Below are 19,682 nucleotides of genomic sequence, written 5' to 3' on the forward strand. Positions count from 1 at the left end.
TGAAATGTCTGTCCTATCCGAGATTTTCGCTCAAGTCGACTTAATGAACGCTAAGTTTGCTTATGACTCGTCTCATTTTAGCTACAATTCAATTCTGAATGAATATGAAGAATTTGACTTGAGTGACTACCCACCTCATCTGGACAAAGAACTTGACAAACGAGAGGATAGGACCCCCATTATTGAGGAGACCGAACCTATTAACGTAGGAACTGACAATACACCCCAAGAACTTAGGATAGGGACCACCCTTGACCCCTCGGAAAGACAAAAATTCATCGACCTCCTACACGAATACAAGGACGTATTCGCATGATCCTACAAAGATATGGCTGGGATCGAAAGGGAGATTGCAGAGCACGTGATACCCATTAAAGCCGGAGCTAAACCCGTGAAACAAAAGTTATGCTGAATGCGCCCATAATGAGCCCTCAAAATCAAGGAGGAGGTAGACAAACAGCTCAAAGTCGGATTCATCAAAGTGTCCGAATACTCTGACTGGGTGGCCAACATAGTCCCCGTACCCAAGAAAGACGGGAGAATTCGGGTTTGCGTCGACTTCAGGGACCTAAACAAACCAAGTCCAAAAGACGACTTCCCTCTGCCACATGTTGACATCCTGGTGGATAACACCGCCGAGCATGCCCTATTATCATTCATGGACGGGTATGCTGGGTACAACCAGATCAAAATAGCTGAGGAAGACATGCACAAGACTGCATTCACTACACAGTGGGGTACATATTGCTACACAGTCATGCCCTTCGGCTTAATCAACGCCGGAGCAACCTACTAAAGAACCGCTACCACTCTCCTACATGACATGATGCATAAGGAAGTGGAGATATATGTTTATGACATGATCATCAAATTAAAAGAGTGGGACGGCCACATCAGCGCCCTCCAGAAATTCCTCGCTCGCCTTCGAAAATACAACATGAGACTAAACCCTCAGAACTGTGCATTCGGGGTCACCTCCGGAAAACTCCTGGGACACGTCGTCAGCAAGAGGGGCATCGAAATTGATCTTACCAGTATCAAGGCTCTTTAACAAATGACTCAGCCTAAGAACAAGAAAGAGATTTAGGGATTTCTCGGTCGACTCCAATACATCAGCCGCTTCATAGCCAAACTCACTATGATTTGTGAACCAATTTTTAAGAAGCTTCACACCTCTGATCACACCGATTGGGACGACGACTGTCAAAGGGCCTTTGACGGGATAAAGGAAATCTTATCCAAACTTCCTGTCCTCATACCACCTCAACAAGGAATTGCCATATCCATATACCTAACTATCACCGACACAGTCATGGTAGCAATGATAGCACAAACAGGCGACGACGAAGAACGAGCCATTTACTACATCAGCAAGAAGTTCATTGAGTTGAGACAAGGTACACCCAACTGGAAAAGACATGCCTTGCCCTGGTCTGGTCAACAAAGAAGCTGCGGCATTACATGCTTAGCTACACAGTTCATATCTACTCCAAGATGGACCCGGTCAAATAAATCTTCGAAAAACCCGTACTAAACGGAAGGCTATCTAGATGGACACTCATGCTGTCCGAATTTGACCTCAAATTCGTACCCCTCAGGTCATCAAGGGAAGGGCAGTCACCGATTTCCTAGCATAAAATCTCGTCAACAAGGGTACAACGACCGATACATGGTGACTTCCTAACAAAGACATCCTCTGTGCCGACGCTGCCGCATGGGACCAATACCTCGATGGTGCATCAAATCTGAGAGGCTTCGGGGTAGGAATCCTTCTAATATCACCGGAAGGGGAACATGTCCTGATCTCAGTCAAACTAGACTTCGCTGTCACCAACAATGCCACCGAATCTAAAGCATGCCTCATCGGACTACAAGCAGCCATAACACTTGGCATCAAGAGACTGAGGGTCCACGACGATTCCTCACTCATCATCAATCAGGTGTCTGGATCATGGAAAATCCGAGGTGACAGCTTAGCACCCTACCGAGCGAAAATCAATCAGGAGGCTGAATTATTCGACCAAGTCCAATACTTCCACCTAGCACGGGAGGAAAATCAATTTGTTGATACCCTAGCAAAACTTGTCGTACTCGTCAACATACCTGACGACATGACATCGATGCCCTTATGTGTCGAGAGAAGGAGCGAGCCCACTCACATCTGCACCATCAACAACGATGAGGAAACCATGTCGAACCTTGGTACCAAGCCATCCTCAACTATAAAACAAAAAACGAATTCCCTCCCAACTCTGATACAAGAGGACAAAGAGCCATCTGTTCACTTGCATCACAATTCGTGATAAACCAAGAACAACTATACAAAAGAACACCCCAAGGGATTCTTCTCCTTTGCTTTGATCATCACAAAGCCAAAAAAGTCATGGAAGAAGTCCACAACGGAGAATGCGGCCCTCATATGAGCGCAATGATGCTAGCCCGAAAAATCATGCGGTTAGGCTACTACTGGACCACCATGGAAGCCGATTGCCAAAACTACGTGAAACATTGCCACAATTGCCAAATCTTTTATAACATGCAACACATACCACCATCCCTTTTATACACCATGACATCACCCTGGCCTAACTCAACCTGGGGCATCGACATCATTGGGAAAGTGAACCCGATAGGCACCAAAGGGCATTGCTTCGTCCTCGTCGCCATCGACTACTTCACCAAATGGGTGGAAGCACAGTCCTATGCAGTCTTGACCGCAAAAAAAGTGGCCAAGTTCATCCAGGACAACATCACCTGCAGATATGAGGTACCCCATGAAATCATCAGCGGCCAAGGCTCCCACTTCCGGGCGGAAATACAAGGCTTGCCGGACAAATACAAAATCAAGCGACATCGATCGTCCCCCTACCGTCCCCAAACCAACGGCGCGGTAGAGGCAGCAAACAAAACTCTTGTCACCATCATCAAGAAGATGCAAGATAATTACCGCGATTGGCCGAGCAAACTCCCTTTCGCACTTTGGGGATACCGAGCCTCCATTCGAACACCAACAGGCGCCACACCCTTCTACCTAGCATACGGTATGGAGGCGATTCAACCACTAGAGTTGGAGGTCCCATCTCTTTGCATCCTACTGGAGAGTCAAGTTCGCAAGGCGGAATGGACCCGTTAAAGGTTCGAACAACTCACGCTTCTAGACGAACGACGACTCAACGCCTTGCACAATGTCCAGCTATACCAAGGACGTATACAACGGGTATTCAACAAAAAGGTCAAACCCAGAAACATCAAAGAAGGCGACTTGGTCCTCAAGTCGATTCGAGCACCACTACCTATCGATCCGAGAGGGAAATTCAAACCCATTTGGGACGGGCCATACCTGGTCAAGAAAATAGTTTCGGGGGGCACAATGAGGCTGAGTGACCTCACGGGGAGGATTTCACAAACCCGACCAACCTAGACCAACTCAAGAAATACTACCCTTGAACCCTAACCAACCTCTCCCTAGTTTTACAACTAGTGACCCCGATATCTCTTTCAAGTCAAGTTCCTTAATGTGTTCTGATTTGAAATTGCATGTTTTATCGAGTCTAAGTTGCGGCACCTTGCCACGTTTCAAACGACCTTTGATCTGTCAAAGGCAACATCCATTTGCACTCAAACCAAACACCTGAACTACGAGCATGGTTTGATTTCACCTCTTCTGGTGGATACGTAGGCAGTCCTTTCTTACACAAGAAAGATACAACCATAACACCCAAACAAAATTTACAAAACATTCGAACTATGAGCACGGATTGATTTCACCTCTTCAAGTGGATACGTAGGTAGTCATTTTCTTACACAAGAAGGATACAACCATCCCCACAAATAAAAAAAAAATTCACCCATATCAACTTCAAAAAGAAAGGGGAAAAACATTCCCTTTTCTACCAAAATACAAAAAGGAAGCCTTTCTCCCTTCCCACAAAAATCCCCTTTCACAAGTACAATGTTTAGGATAATTCAAGTCGAATTTCCTTTACAAAATGGATGAAAGAAACAAGCGTTCACAAGCAATCCTCTTATTTAATTAATAATGAGAAGGATTATAAATTTGACAACAAATAAAGCTAAGTAAGTCTACAACTTGTCAAAGCTAGAATGTCGACTAAGACATCTCACATATTAAAACTAGCACAAAATACACAATACATAGCTAATACAACATAATAAAAACTAACAACACTATTACAACATAATAGTAAAATGGGTAATGGAGGTCTTCATTGTTCTATTCTACCCTTGCCTTTTTCCTCGGGGTACATGTTCCCCTTGCTCTTCTTGATGCCCCGCCTAGCATGGATTTTCTCTTCGGAACAGATCCTCAATGGATCTACAACGGCAACGGCCTCCGGTCTCTTGCATGACCCCAAAATCGTCCCCAGCCGAGCCCATACATGGTCCATTACCTCTTTGGGACCCGAGCTTCTCCTCTTTGGTGGCCTCATTACATCCGGGCTAACATCATCGGCAAAGTCGTCAAAGAAGGCACGGTTGGCCTTACCAACTTCTCTATACTTCAAGTCGACGACCTCATCTCTACGAGATTTAGACCTTCCTTCCAAGTTTTGAGCTCTTGACCACTTGACATAAGCGGGAGTCACCCATTTCGTTGCAGCGGGGTTTGGTACCTGCCACATCGGCCGAGTGGCCCACCATCTTTCTAAGACCTTTTGTTGACGCCACCATTTGTTTCATGAGCCTTTCGGGATAAATGAAGGAAGCAACCTTGAAGCCCACCACCATCAAAGAACAAGACCTAGTGGCCGGAGCGGGCAACCCCGTGAAGGACCTCAAGTGCCACCACGACACCACCCAACGCATATGAGGACCACCCTCCTCCACCAATCTCGAGGTCCAATAGGCCTCGGTGGATGCAAAACTATCCGAGTATAACTTCTTCCTCATAGTAAGGTGACGAAAGGAGTAAGAAGAACAATCGGCCGGAGGCTCTACATACCTTAGCCTCTCAAATAGCCACAATTAGAGGATCCTTGGAGATCCGAACGAAGGAGCTTCTCCACAAGAGCCCTTCTTGTCCAAAGCTTGGATGATCTCGCCAAGCACCAACCATGATGGATCCCAACCGTGCTCCATTTACTCAACTATATGCACAAGGGTCATACTACCATACCATTTAGACCCCTCCTTCTTTAAGGCATCGACAAGGAGTTATGCATGAACTAGGCAAAAGGGAAGAGCCCTTCTCCTAGCCACCTCCGAGACATTGACATCCAACCGGTTTGAGAAAATGTTGATAAGAGCCAATATATCCACACCATGGGGATCAAGGAGTAAGTTCACTTAGCTCGTTGACAAGCCCAACACTGAACGAAACATCTCTTTGTAACACAACTGAGTCGGAGGAAGCACCGGAATACAACCCGACCATCTACCAATAGCACCCACTTCTTCGGCAAAGGGCAAATTTCACCTTTCGGGAAAACGAAAACATGATGTTTCGAATCCCAAAACCGAAAGCATGCTTCAAGGAATGAGGATTGCACCATGACTTGACGAAGCACCAATATTTGACCAACTCCCATTACAATGAGTTGAAGCGACAAATCCCGACACCAATGTTGCAACCTATTTTCGAAAGCATCCATGAATTATTTTGTGGAAGAAGAAGAAAAGTTTTCGTAGAGATGTTTTTCGTATTTCGGATGATGAAACAATGAAGCATGATGCGTGTATTTTATATAAGTATTTTGTACTTCATTTGCACGTATTTCTATGCATTTTGTGTAGTGTTTAGCTACAAATGTCCCCCGAATTGTCTACTTTGGTTTCTCTTTTATTATTTACAGGTATGAACCAGGAAGGACCATAATCAAGCCTAAAACACGTCCCTATGCATGCATTTAGGAGATGAGTTGAGTCGGAGCTTGGAAACTACTAATTGTGATGCGCAAAGAAGTAAGATAGCTAGGCGAGCAAAGGAAGAACTTCAAATTACTAGTGCCCACTTTGAAGAGCCATATCTCGCGTTCTACAACTGATTTTCAGGTGATTCTAATTGGAGATGAAAGCTTGTCCTCTTAGCTTTACAAAGCCATCGGAAACGCCCTGTTTGCCCAAGTAACGAAGAAATGGCAACCGTTTGAAGTTCAGTGCGCGAAGCAGGAATTGTGCGCTGGAAAGTACTCGATCGAGTACAATTGTGTTCGATCGACTCCTTTTTCTACTCGATCGAGTAGTGCCTATTTAATAAGTGTTCGATCGAGTACCTAAAGTACTCGATCAAGAGGTTTTAGCTTGGATTTGATTGATCGAGTGATATAAAAGTCCTCGATCGAGTATTTAGCTATTATACTCGGGATTTTTAATCCGTGTTTAGGTTATCTTTTGTTTATTTTCACTTCCCTATATAAGGAAGTCGTCATTAGGTTAATAAACATCACTTATCACATCTCATATACTCTTAATCACTGTTTTTACTCTTAATCACTGCTGCTACCTTGTTCTTTTGCCGGATTCTAAACTTCTGTAACCTTTCTTCTTCTTTTTTATATTAATTCTCTTTTGCTTACTCCTTCATTATGTTTGTTCTTGCTTCTTCCTTTTCTTTTGCTTTATTCATTATTATGTTTAGCTAATTCTTCTGCTAGGATTTAGAGGATTCAATGAATTGATGTTAGTTGCTAATTAGGTTTGCAGATCTGTTGCTTAAATCATGTCTTTGTTGTTAATCACTGCATATAATTGTTCTTGTCTATTTGAGTCGAGGCAAATAGGTAATAAATCATGGTACACCTTGACCTAGACCGGAAGGTTGGAATGGGTAAGACCTGCAGTGAACATTAGGATGCTTTAGTGAGGGCGGAAGCTAAGCTAATTGAAAGATCATAGATCCATATTAGACTCTCTAATAAAAATTAAATTATCTCATAATTTATCATTTAGGTGATCTATGTAACATGCATGCAAATATAAAACCCTAAAATGAAAGTTTAATGAAAAACAATTTCCTTACATTGATTTTATGGTAAAATGGGCACAAACTAGATCACCTTACTAGTTTGTTCTTGAGCTTATAACAAATGGATGATCCTCCTAACAAATCTTCAAAGAGAAGATCTCCTTCAAGATGCAGCCAAGAACTTAACCCAAAATCTAACAAGTATTTAACTAGAAACTTGTTAAAATTATACCCTTGATAATATTTTAATATTACTAACTCTCTTAGTAAATATTAATTTTTGTATACTAACAATCTTAGTAAGAGAATGCTCTATTATTTTTAGAGAGAAAAAGATACACATGCAAAGATGTTCAAGTGTTGTTGTGTGTAAAAATGAGCCAACATCTTGAGTGTATATGGGGGAAAACCGGTGGGAGGGTAGGTGAGGTGGAGTGTTCAATTTGTCTTATATTTTTAATCTTACATCACATGCAAAATCTATATAAGATAACTTATGGTAGTATATAAAGTAAGGTGAAATGATTATGTTCCTAATCATCCACTACTCTATTTTACACGGTCCACTTGCCCATTTACAGGTCCATGTTGGTTCTTATATTTGTCGCACAAATACGTGTAATTTTATTTTAAACATCGTTTCATGTTTAAATACTTCCATAATTAATTCGTCCAAATCACTCCGTAAATATACGTGTACCACTACACATATTATTTACGTACTAATATTAATCACATTAATCAATTAGTACAATTTTAGTGAATTAACAATTAATTAACTAAAACCCGTCTCCCAAAATTTATTATTCAATTATCACATAATTAAATAATAACTGCCGTGCCTAGAGTTCGCAACTCGAAATCTCTCTAAAAATAATCGAATAACCTTTTAGTCTACAAATCAAGGGACTAAATAAATTGTATCTCATACAATTAATTAGTTGTCTATTGGGGTTCGTTCCTTTAGGTGTGACCGAAAGGGGTCAGTTGATCACCGCCGTCTGACGACAATAACGTCAAACTCTAGTCAGCCAACCGTTATCGATTTACGTTAATCAACTGACGAGGATCAAATAATTAAATATCTGATGATATTCCATTAATGAGATTTATTATGTTAACGCACTATTGTGGAGGACACTAACTCCAACAATCTCCCACTTGTCCGACACAAGGTGTGCGCTACCAATTCTCTTGTCCGTTATAATCTCCCACTCAATGCAAGGTGTCTTTCAGGTCGCACTTGCACAAGAACATATTGCGAGTGGTTTTCTCGATCGGTAGTGTGACTACCTGACCGGAAAAATCTATCACAGATTACTTCCGAGCGTGGCCACGCATTTGTAGTCATTAACACCTCGAGTGGCCTTGAGATATAGTTACCCAACGTGGGTGGACAATTCCTGTATGCCCTATCTATCCTATTGCACAATACAGATCACCATGACCTAGTAAATGCCCTTTTGGCCTCCTTTCACGGCACGACCTAGGACAAAAACCAAAGTCGATCGAAATCGCACTTGCTCAGATAATAGTCTCCAGTCAAAAGAATCGACTCATTAGAACATCTTAGAGATCCCCGCCACGACCAGGCGTCTATAATAGAACTGAGGGACTCTCTAAATGGTCATTGTCCACCAAAGTGTCACACACTCTTCCTATGTAATCGACTAGTCATCACGTATGACCTCATGGTGTTGAACAACCATCAATCGACTTACAATCTAGTCACTCCGAGACGTCACCTCATTAAGTGACTAGGGACAAAATACAATGTTCATCTTATTCACTTGAATAGTGTTCAACATTGTCTCCACAACTTATTCAGATAAACAAGGTATTTAAAATTTAGTCACACTAAACAAAAGATTCATAAAAGAATGAATGCGAAAACAATGAATGTGATTATCATATATATAATAAGATACACTATCCAATTATTACATATCCATAATCTAAAGAAAATATGGTACTCGTCTCAATCCCATAGCGACGACATGACCATCATGCTTAGCCTTTGATAAAGGCTTGGTTAAAGGATCAGCAATATTATCATCTGTCCCAACCTTACAAATGTCAATTTTCTTCCTTTCCACATAATCTCTAATTACATGGTATTTCCTTTCAATGTGTCTAGATTTGTTACTAGACCTAGGCTCTTTGGCTTGAAAAATAGCTCCACTGTTATCACAATATAGAGTGATCGGATCTTTGGCGGAATGGACTACTCCTAGTCCCTCCATGAATTGCCTAATCCAAACAGCTTCCTTCGCAGCCTCCGACGCTGCAAGGTACTCAGCCTCTGTTGTAGAATCCGCAGTAACGCTTTGCTTGAAGCTCTTTCAGCAAACAGCTCCTCCATTTAGCATAAACACATAGCCGGATTGGGATTTCATGTCATCCCGATCGGTTTGGAAACTTGCGTCCGTGTAACCTCTTACACGCAACTCAGTTTCTCCTCCAAACACTACGAACGAATCCTTAGTCCTTCTCAAGTACTTAAGGATGTTCTTTACGGCTATCCAGTGACTCTCACCAGGCTTGGCTTGATAATGACTTGTCATGCTCAAGGCATACGCAACGTCGGGACGAGTGCAAATCATAGCATACATGATAGACCTAACAGCGGAAGCATAAGGGACGGTCTTCATGTGTTCAATCTCCTTAGGGGTAGAGGGAGACTGTGACTTGCTCAAAGTAATCCCTTGGCCCATAGGTAGAAATCCTCTCTTGGAGTCTTTCATATTGAACCGGTCAAGAACTTTGTCAATATAACCTTCTTGACTCAATGCTAGTATCCTCTTGGACCTATCCCTATAGATCCGGATACCCAAGATTCATTGTGCCTCTCCCAAGTCCTTCATTTGGAAGTGTTTCCCTAGCCACTTGGTCGGGACACGTCTTTTCGGTAACTTGTCGTTAGGAGCACCTAGACCAAAACACAATTTATAACTTCACAAACAACTCTACAATTAGTAAAGAGGCAAGTAAAGGTCGGATCCCAAGGGACGGGAATTGAGATGAGATTTCTATTGCAACTAGTGGTGTCTTAGGGGTGTCACAATTTGGGTTGATGTAGAAGGTCACTAAACTAAATAGCAATGAAAATAAACAAGCAAGATGAATTAAAAGGGTTGTAAACAATTGATAAAAAGCACTAGGGTATCATGGGGTCATAGGAGAATCATGGGAATTGATCATACAAACATGTTCTCAAATTATAGGCAAGCAATTATTGTTGTGATGGATTGAGTTGGGTTATATCTTACAATCCTAAGAAAGTTTGGGTCCCGGAGCCGAATTGATTAGATTGTACAACACCTACAAGTCAACTTAATCTTCCCTACTCAACAACATGCATGGTCTAATGAGACTCGAGTTGGTTTATGTCTTACAAGTCTCATTGAAAAGATAGGTGATGGGTAAAAAATGCAAGGATTCATAGGCTCGCATTTTATCAAACATAACATGTGCATGAGTTGAGATCAAAACAAGCAAGCAAATAAACCATGAAAGCATATTAATTTAAGCATGAATCATTCCCCATGTTGGTTTCCCCTAATTACCCATTAACCCTAGCTAGGTGACTACTCACTCATTATCATGTTGAACATGCTAGCAAGGTTGTCAATCATACCAACAAAGTGAAACATGATGAATAAATGAAAGTAATTAGCAATAATTAAAAAGGGATTAAGAGAATTATACCTACTAATGATTCCAATAATAAAACAAGAATAAAAGAAGTACTTGATGCTTGATTGAGAGGTTGTCAATCTCCCAATAATAACCCAAATAATCTTCAATTACCCAAAATAAAGGATGAACAAAAGAGAGATTAAGGAAATAAAACTTGTATTAAAACTTGATTAATTGTTGATTACAAAACTAAAGAGAGATTTGATTGATATTAACTACACTAAAGATTGCTAAGAAGAACATGCTCTTCCAATTAGACTAATGGGGTATTTATAGTGGAAATTAGGTGGATGCATTAGGGTTAACTAAGGGCTTAAATGACGAGTAAGTCCCTACTTAAGGAAACGCCGGTATTTTTAGAAGGATGGGCATCTTTCTTTGAAGCTTGAAGAGACGAATTTGCGCTGCCTTGGAATCCGTGCGTCTTAGGCAAGGGACGGCCGGATTCGTGAGTCTCTGCCCGGGCGTCTTTGAGAGAAGACGGGCGTCTTCTGGTAGCTGCTGCCCGGGCGTCTTGTAAGGAAGACGCACGGATTGTGGTGCTGGGGACGGGCGTCTTCAGGACAATCCGCACGGATTGCTGCTCAGTCTTGTTTCTTCTTCTTTTCTTCCCTTTTCTTCATAAAATCCTTGGGGATTTCCTTGGGGATGCAAGGATCTTTCCTCATCATTGCCCATCTACTATAATATGTACAAAGGCCTTCTAATCTTGTCTCTCCTTGATGCTTGGTCATTGAATTCAATCAATTTAGTCTCATTTTGCCATGAAAATGCAAGGTTTGCACTCCTTTCCTACCAAGGACACAAAACCTCAAAGAATATGCAAAACAAAGAACTAAAGACAATAAATGACCCAAATATGCACTAAAAAGCATGGGAACAAGGCTAATTCGGGGACTAAATATTCTCTAATTATGGTCACATCAAATATCCCCAAACCGAACCTTTGCTCATCCCGAGTAAAGAGGTGACAAAGACTAGGACCATTATTTAAACTATCCTAATAACATAGCCGATATGAGACAATTAGCAAGTCTCACTCCGCCCCTTCAACTCACAACAAGACAACCATGAGGTAGGATGCCTTCTTGCAAGGCAAGGTGGGTCTTGCCAAAATGGCGACACATCCAAACATTAAGCACACAAAATCAAATAATGGATGCATCTACAAAAGGAATAGACACTTCCTCGTCAAGTGGCGGAGTCAACTAAAAGGGAACAAATTTAAGAGCATATATTCCGTCACAAATACTAGTTCAACAAATCACTAAGGCTAAGAGGATGGCACTAAATCACCTCCAAATGGTGTTAAACTAGACTACTTTCGTCCTCAATTTCCAAATACTTTCGTCAAGAGCGATCGGATGGCGTGGAATGATGATCCCCATGATGCTAGTAGCACATGACATGACAAGTCTCGAGTTCTCTACAAAATTAAAGGTCATGGATCGTCCCAAGCTCGACAAAGTGGCTTGACAAAAAGGCTTTTTGGGAATGAAATGCTCAAATCGTTGTAAATAAGGGTGGATATGACTAGCATTCAAAAACTGACCTCATTCAACTTTCACATTTCAAGAATTAGAGATGGGGTTTGTCCCTTCCGTGCTAATGTCCTTTGCTTTCGCCAATCGCTTATTAGGCAACCGGTTAACCTCTAGACAATAGCTTTTCGGGGTGATAGTCACTCTGTCTTTGGGCGGTTGAATTCACAACCGTGTGGGGTCCCAATTCAATGGATCCCTCTCCAAAGCACATCGATGTGGTACGCCTCCATCAAAACGACTAAAATTCTCAATATTTCAACATTTCAAAACATTTGAGGTTTCCTTGGCAATAAAACGTTTCCACATAACAAAATCTTTGAAATGAGCACTTCAATCTTATTGATAGAAAGTATTTTTGGGTTGCCAAACCACAAGGTCAATCAAGGTCACCTAGACAAGTTAACCAAGTCCACATCGCATCACGGGGTTGGATAGGTGACTCACATGCAAACCCTTGACTAGGCTTTGGTTCATGGGTTGAAAGACACTAGTATGACACAATCTAGGGTGTTTTACATCCATTCTAGTAGGCGAAGTCTTAAGTTGAAAAAGTATTTGTAATGGCTTAATTGCTCTTGTCAAAGTTCCCAATTAGGCACTTTTCAAAACATTTCATCTAAATGCAACTATATGCCATGATGCAACTATTATATACATCCTAATGCAAGTGATTCTACCAACTATTATGACATATAAACTAAATGCAAGTCCAAAGTTCACATTGTTATACCGCATCAATCAAAATAAAGCCACATAGTCATTAACATAAAGAGGAAAAAGGAGATTGGAAAGATCATACCATGCGGTCTTCAATATCCTCATGTCTCGGGTGCGGCGTAGTCGATCAATGTGAACAAGAACAAACACAATATATACAACAATATATACATGACTACACTACAAAGGAAATGAACTTGTTTTTGGTTTTTCAAATTTTTCAAATTTTTATGATTTTTCGAAATTTTTCAATTTTTTTGGATTTTTTTTTTTTTTGAATAAAAGTTAAGTTAGAATTCCCCATCCCCACACTAATATGGGTATTGTCCTCAATGGCCAAAATGATGGGAAATTATGCAAACATGATGCATGATTTCTACACTAAATGCAAGCTACACTAATCTACACTACATGATGCATGGTTTTTTGTTTATGACGGAGAGGATAATTTAGATTACCTCCCGTTGTGTATGCATGTACTTCCCCAAACCGAGTTAGACATTATTTCTAATGTCCTTAGGTTGGGTGTAGTTCATGCACACACGATGCAATACATGAAACTAAATTTGTCATTTTTGATTTTCAAAAGGTGGGAACAATAAAATGAGAACACCTCAATGGGGCCGAGGTGTTAGTCCTCTATGGTGCTAGGACTACTCCAACAATGATCAAGAAAAATAATTAAAACAAAGAAAGAAGTAGAACAAACCTCGAGAGGGTAGGAGTCTCCAAAGCTTGCTAATCTTCCATCATATCATCACTATCATCATCTTCCTCACTAGAAGTGGACTCATCACCACTTCCCTCTTCACTTTCTTGTTCACTTTGTTCATCATCCTCTTCTCCTTCTTCACTAGCCTCTTCATCAATGTTATCATCAACATCTTCGTCACCGACAACCTCATTGTCACCCGGAAGCTCACCCCTAGATGCACTCGGAAAGAAGACTTCCCTATCCGCCCAACTAGGCAAAGGACATGAAGGATCAAGTAGTCCTTGCCTAGCTAAGTGAAGGAGGGGTGGATATTGGGCTAAGTAAGCATCTTCCCGGTCCTTAAAGGCTTGCTTGTGCATCTCTTGCATAAGAAGAGTCACATAATCTTTGTTTGCTTCAACACCTTCGGGTTTGAACTCTTGGTACTTGAAAGGATAGGGTGGTGTGACAATGGAAGAGGAGGGCATTTCAATTTCACCCTTTTGTTGTCGGATAATGTATTCGGCCTCTTTTGAAAGGGGAAGGAGATAGTTGGTCCGGTGGACACTTAAACGACAAATCTTCGAAGGCAAAGTAAAAGATCTAGCCTCACTAGTGAGCCATCCATACTTGGTGTCAAGAGGGTTATGAGAGACCCACTTGTACTTGTTTATCATGGTATCAATATCAATGAGATGACCACCTTTCTTCGCCGCATACTTGCTATCCTTGTTGAAGTTCGGATCAAAGTATTTAGCCAAAAGAGTGACTAGACCTCCATTCACAATAATGGTAGTGCCTTGCTTCCCACAATCAACATTTAGCCATCTATCCACCAAAAGCCTTAGAGAGTTGAAAGGCTTGGTGAACTCCCTTCCAATGTTCAAGGCCGACTCAAGAAGAACAAAATCGAGTTTGGTGAAATGGTTGGTGTCTTTTCTTGCAATGATGGTGTTCCCTATAACCTTGTGCCATACTCTAATTCCCGGATGGTGGACTAATAGAGCGCGACTAGCATGAAAGTTCTCGAATTTCCTTCCGGAAATCGCCTCCCAAAGAGGAGCGGGGTCATACTTGCCAACATTCTTGAAATAACTTGGTGAATCACTAAGACCCAAAGCTTTACCCATTTCCTCAAAGGAGATTCGCCTACTCACATTAGCTAGGCGAAACTCGATGCTTTCCATAGTCTCAACCTTGTTAACTTTCAAAGAACTCAAAAATTCTAAAGTAAGGGAGGGGTATGTCAATTCCTTTGTTGTAAACAATTTCTCCAACCTCATGGCTTTAAAGAAGGCTCTAGTTTGCTCAAGGACACCCAACTTATCTAAGGCATCTTCACAAATAAACTTGGTGGATAGAAATGATTTTCTAGCATACTTGGCAAAAGTGTCCCTATGGGATTTGGAAATGAAAATTACCTCCGGATAGTTCGAAAGTTGAGCAATTTCCGGAGTAGTAGATGTTGTTGCTTCCATGGGAGGTTGTTGTTGTTGCACTTCCAAGTTTGGGCTAGCTACCACCATAGCCAATGCTTTCTTTGCTTGAAGACTCTTTTGTCTTGATGAGAGTGCCTTTGCCTTTGGTGCCTTTGCCTTTGTTGCTCCCTTTGTCCTTGCCATTGATGATTAAACCAAGAGAAGAGTGAAAATCTTCAATTTCTAAGTGTACCCAAATCGATTTAAAGATGAAAGGCTTTGCCTTTATGAATTCAAAAATCGACTCAAAGGTTGAAGATTTTGTGCTTGGTTTTGATTTTTGTTGAAAGAGGAGTGATTGATTTGTTGTTAAAAGGATGTTTTGATTTGATTTTGGTGAATGTTGGTGAGGAAATCTTGTTTTTGTGATGGAGAGGATGAGGGTTTTGAAGTTATGGGGTTTATGGGTAGTGTTTTGAATGAAGAAATGAAGAAATGAAGGTGGGAGGGGGTTTATAATAAACCCGAAAAATTTGAAATGCAGGGGGAAGACGGGCGGCTTTCCTTCGGGACGGCCGGATTCTGCCTGTTCTGGGTTGGGAATTTCTCGCCTAAAGACGGGCGTCTTATAGCAAAGACGCTCGGATTTGTAAATGCGGGACGGGCGTCTTTCAGTGAAGACGGGCGGATTCCTTTCCAGGGATTTTTCTTGTTTTTCTCAGCCAAAAAGACGGGCGTCTTTCCCTTCAGGACGGGCGTCTTTCTGAAGACGAGCGGATTCTATTGCAGGACGCCCGGATTTGCTAACAGTCCAAAAATTTCAAAAATTCAGCTCAGAAGGACATGCGGATTCGGACCAAAACGCCCGGATTGCCTGAAGACGGGCGGATTCTCTTGAAACCGCTCGGATTCTACCCCTTTTACCCGGATTCAGTTCCATCCGTTTACCTTGCATATCCCTTGTCATTTTTCATCCTTCAAAATCTCGTGTTCTTCATTGTGGGGGCACTACTAAGGCATGAATAGCCTAGGCAATTGCTATCCCCACACTAAGCTAAAGCACTACACATCAATTGAAATTATTAGTCCCTCCCTCACTTCTCTCAAACATGATAATTATCTTGATCAAAGTATAAAAATCCAAGAATAACAAAAATGCAATACAAGAATTGAAATGCGAGTTAGGTAGTTAGAAATATTTACAAATGGTGGTTTAGGGAGGACTCCACCAAACTCTCATCCTTAGAGAGATTGTCATGGGGGCATGTCCAAGGTGTTGTTGATGTTTCTCAACACCTTGAAGAAGTAATCAAAAGCTTGTTCATTATCGTGATAAAGATCTTCAATAGATCTTTGCCCTTGTTGTCGGTCTTGATCGATAGCATTGCCTATGTAGGGATTGAAAATCCCTTCAAACTCGTCGTCCCAAAGACCACAAACTTCATCCACTTGATCACTAAAGATCTCTTGAGTTGATGGAGACAACTCTCCCAATATCTTGTCTTGGCCAATGAGGCCATCCTCTTCTTCTTTGCTTGACTTTGATGAGCTTTGCAAGCTCTCTTTGCTACAATTCACTTGCTCTTTGAATGGAGCATCTTCAATTTTCTTCTTCCATTGGAGTTCCGACTTCTTCCTATCATCCTTCCGGCTATAATGATCAATCATAAAACATGGTTCATGCAAACGGGGAGCTCTCATGGTCTTGTCAAGATTAAAAGTTATACTCTCATCTCCCACTTCTAGAGTGACCTCTCCATGTTTCACATCAATCACCGCACCCGCGGTGTGTAAGAAAGGTCTTCCTAGAATGATTGGAATGTTGGAGTCTTCTTCCATATCAACAATGACAAAGTCCACCGGGATGAAAAATTTCCCAACTCTTACGGGAACATCTTCCCATATCCCTAATGGTGTCTTCGTCGATCTATCGGCCATTTGGAGTGTGATATTGGTGCATTTAAGCTCTCTCATCCCCAACCTTTTACTCACCGAGTACGGCATAACACTCACACTAGCCCCTAGATCACATAAGGCTTTGTTGATTGTGGTGTCGCCAATGGTACACGGTATTGAGAAGCTTCCCGGATCCTTGAGTTTTGGAGGTGAACTTCCTTGAAGTATTGCACTACTCACCTTAGTGAAGGCGATAGTCTCAAGCTTCCGGATTGACTTCTTCTTTGTGAGGATGTCTTTCATGTATTTCGCATAGGCCGACACGTGATTGATTAATTCCGTGAAAGGAATTGAGACTTCCAAATTCTTCACAATTTCCATAAACTTTCCAAGTTGGTCATCAAATTTGGGCTTGGCTTGACGACTTGGAAAAGGAAGTCTAATGACAATGGGCTCCTTGTCCTTGACCTTGTCTTCATTTTTCTTTGAAATTTCTTCTTTTGATGGTTCTCCATCCTTGGAGTTTTGCACAATTTCTTCTTTTTCACTAGCTTCCACAACTTTATCCTCAACTTGCTTCTTCGGTGCTTCATACCTTGTACCACTTCTCAAGTGAATGACACTAACCGTTTCATGTCTTGGGGGATTACTTTGAGGTGGTAATTGCCCCTTTTGTCTTTGTGAGCTTGAAGATGCTAGTTGAGTCAATTGCGTTTCCAACATTTTGGTGTGAGCTAGGATGTTGTTGATGGTGGTTTCCTTTGCTTGACTATCTTTTTGCATTTGAGTGAAAAATTCTTGTTGATTCTTTTGCATTTGGAGGACCGCTTTTTGAACATCAAAACCTTGGTCATTTTGTTGATTGTATGGAGATTGATTTTGGTAACCTTGGTTTTGGTTGTAAAAGGGTCTTTGATTTTGGTTTCTCATGGGAGGTGGGGTGTATGTTGTTTGAGGGTTTTGAACATTTTGGCTTTTGTATGAGAGATTTGGATTGAATTTGGTGCTTTCATTGTAATAGTTGGAATAAGGGGTACCCCTCTTGTATGCTTGGAAAGCATTCACTTGTTCATTTGTTCCCCTACATTCACTTTGGTCATGTCCCAAAGTTCCACAATTCTCACATATCCCACTTGGGATTGATGAAGATGCCGTCATGGCATTAACATGATGCTTTGGTGATTTTGAGGCTTCTTCAAGTCTAGCCATAGCCTTTTCAAACTTCAAATTGATTGTGTCAATGTGAGCACTAAGTTGAGCACCCAATTGAGTAACGGAGTCCACTTCATGCTTTCCTCCTCTAGTAGCCTTGCGAGGTCTACTATATTGTGAGTTATGGACCGCCATTTCCTCAATTTTGTTCCAAGTTTGATTGTCATCAACTTCGGTGAACATTCTATTTGATCCCATGTTGAGAATGTTCCTTGAATCTTCATATAGACCGTTCCAAAATTGTTGTACCAAGAACAACTCGCTAAGTCCATGGTGAGGATATGAGCGACAAATTCCTTTGAACCGCTCCCAAGCTTCATACAAAGATTCTTCATCCCTTTGCTTAAAACCCGTAATTTGAGCTCTTAGCATGTTAGTCTTTTCCGGTGGATAGAACTTTTTGTAGAAAGCTAGAGCCAACTTCTTCCAAGAATCAATTCCGAGAGTAGCCTTATCAAGGCCTTTCAACCATTGCTTCGCGGTGCCAATTAGAGAAAAAGGAAATAAGACCCATCGAATTTGGCCTTGAGTTACACCGGTTTGAGAAATCGCATCACAATAGTCACAAAAGGTCTCCATATGAGAATGAGGGTCTTCACTAGGCATCCCCCCAAATTGGCTCCTTTTGACTAATTGGATAAATGCGGATTTGGCAATAAAATTTCCGGTTAGATGTTGTGGTGTGGGAGTACCATTGGGTAGGTTCTCCTCGGTGGGTACGAAATGTGATGAAAACTTAGGTATTGTGGGTTGATTTTGTGTTGTATTTTGTGTTGGGTTCTCCTCACCTTCTCTTGCAAAAGGGTTGATGAACTCAATAGTTGGTTGAATATCTACAACCTCACTAATACCTCTCAAATTTCTCCTAGCAAGTCTCATATTGGTTGTCAAAGTTCTTTCAATTTCACGATCAAAAGGTAACAAATCACCTTGTGACCTTCTAGACATGCAAAATATCAAAGAACTTGGAAATAATTAGAACAAACCTTGAGGAGTTTTACTTCCTCAAGGCAAAGAAAGACACAACTAATAACAATATAAGAAAATCTAAATCAAGTTAACACCGTCCCCGACAACGGCGCCATTTTTGGTCGGGACACGTCTTTTCGGTAACTTGTCGTTAGGAGCACCTAGACCAAAACACAATTTATAACTTCACAAACAACTCTACAATTAGTAAAGAGGCAAGTAAAGGTCGGATCTCAAGGGACGGGAATTGAGATGAGATTTCTATTGCAACTAGTGGTGTCTTAGGGGTGTCACAATTTGGGTTGATGTAGAAGGTCGCTAAACTAAATAGCAATGAAAATAAACAAGCAAGATGAACTAAAAGGGTTGTAAACAATTGATAAAAAGCACTAGGGTATCATGGGGTCAAAGGGGAATCATGGGAATTGATCATACAAACATGTTCTCAAATTATAAGCAAGCAATTATTGTTGTGATGGATTGAGTTGGGTTATATCTTACAATCCTAGGAAAGTTTGGGTCCCGGAGCCGAATCGATTAGATTGTACAACACCTACAAGTCGACTTAATCTTCCCTACTCAACAACATGCATGGTCTAATGAGACTC

At 41.3% G+C, this 19,682-nt stretch overlaps 1 non-coding gene across 1 annotated transcript; it reads left to right on the plus strand.

Annotated features, from left to right (window-relative positions):
- Window positions 1-18,370: 18,370 nt before the first annotated feature.
- On the plus strand, window positions 18,371-18,477 carry LOC141593690 (small nucleolar RNA R71). Its single transcript, XR_012521760.1, has one exon. It is a non-coding gene; the product is annotated as a small nucleolar RNA R71 (small nucleolar RNA).
- Window positions 18,478-19,682: the final 1,205 nt, after the last annotated feature.

The sequence above is a fragment of the Silene latifolia genome, chromosome 7 (assembly GCF_048544455.1).
Source record: "Silene latifolia isolate original U9 population chromosome 7, ASM4854445v1, whole genome shotgun sequence".
NCBI lineage: Eukaryota > Viridiplantae > Streptophyta > Magnoliopsida > Caryophyllales > Caryophyllaceae > Silene > Silene latifolia.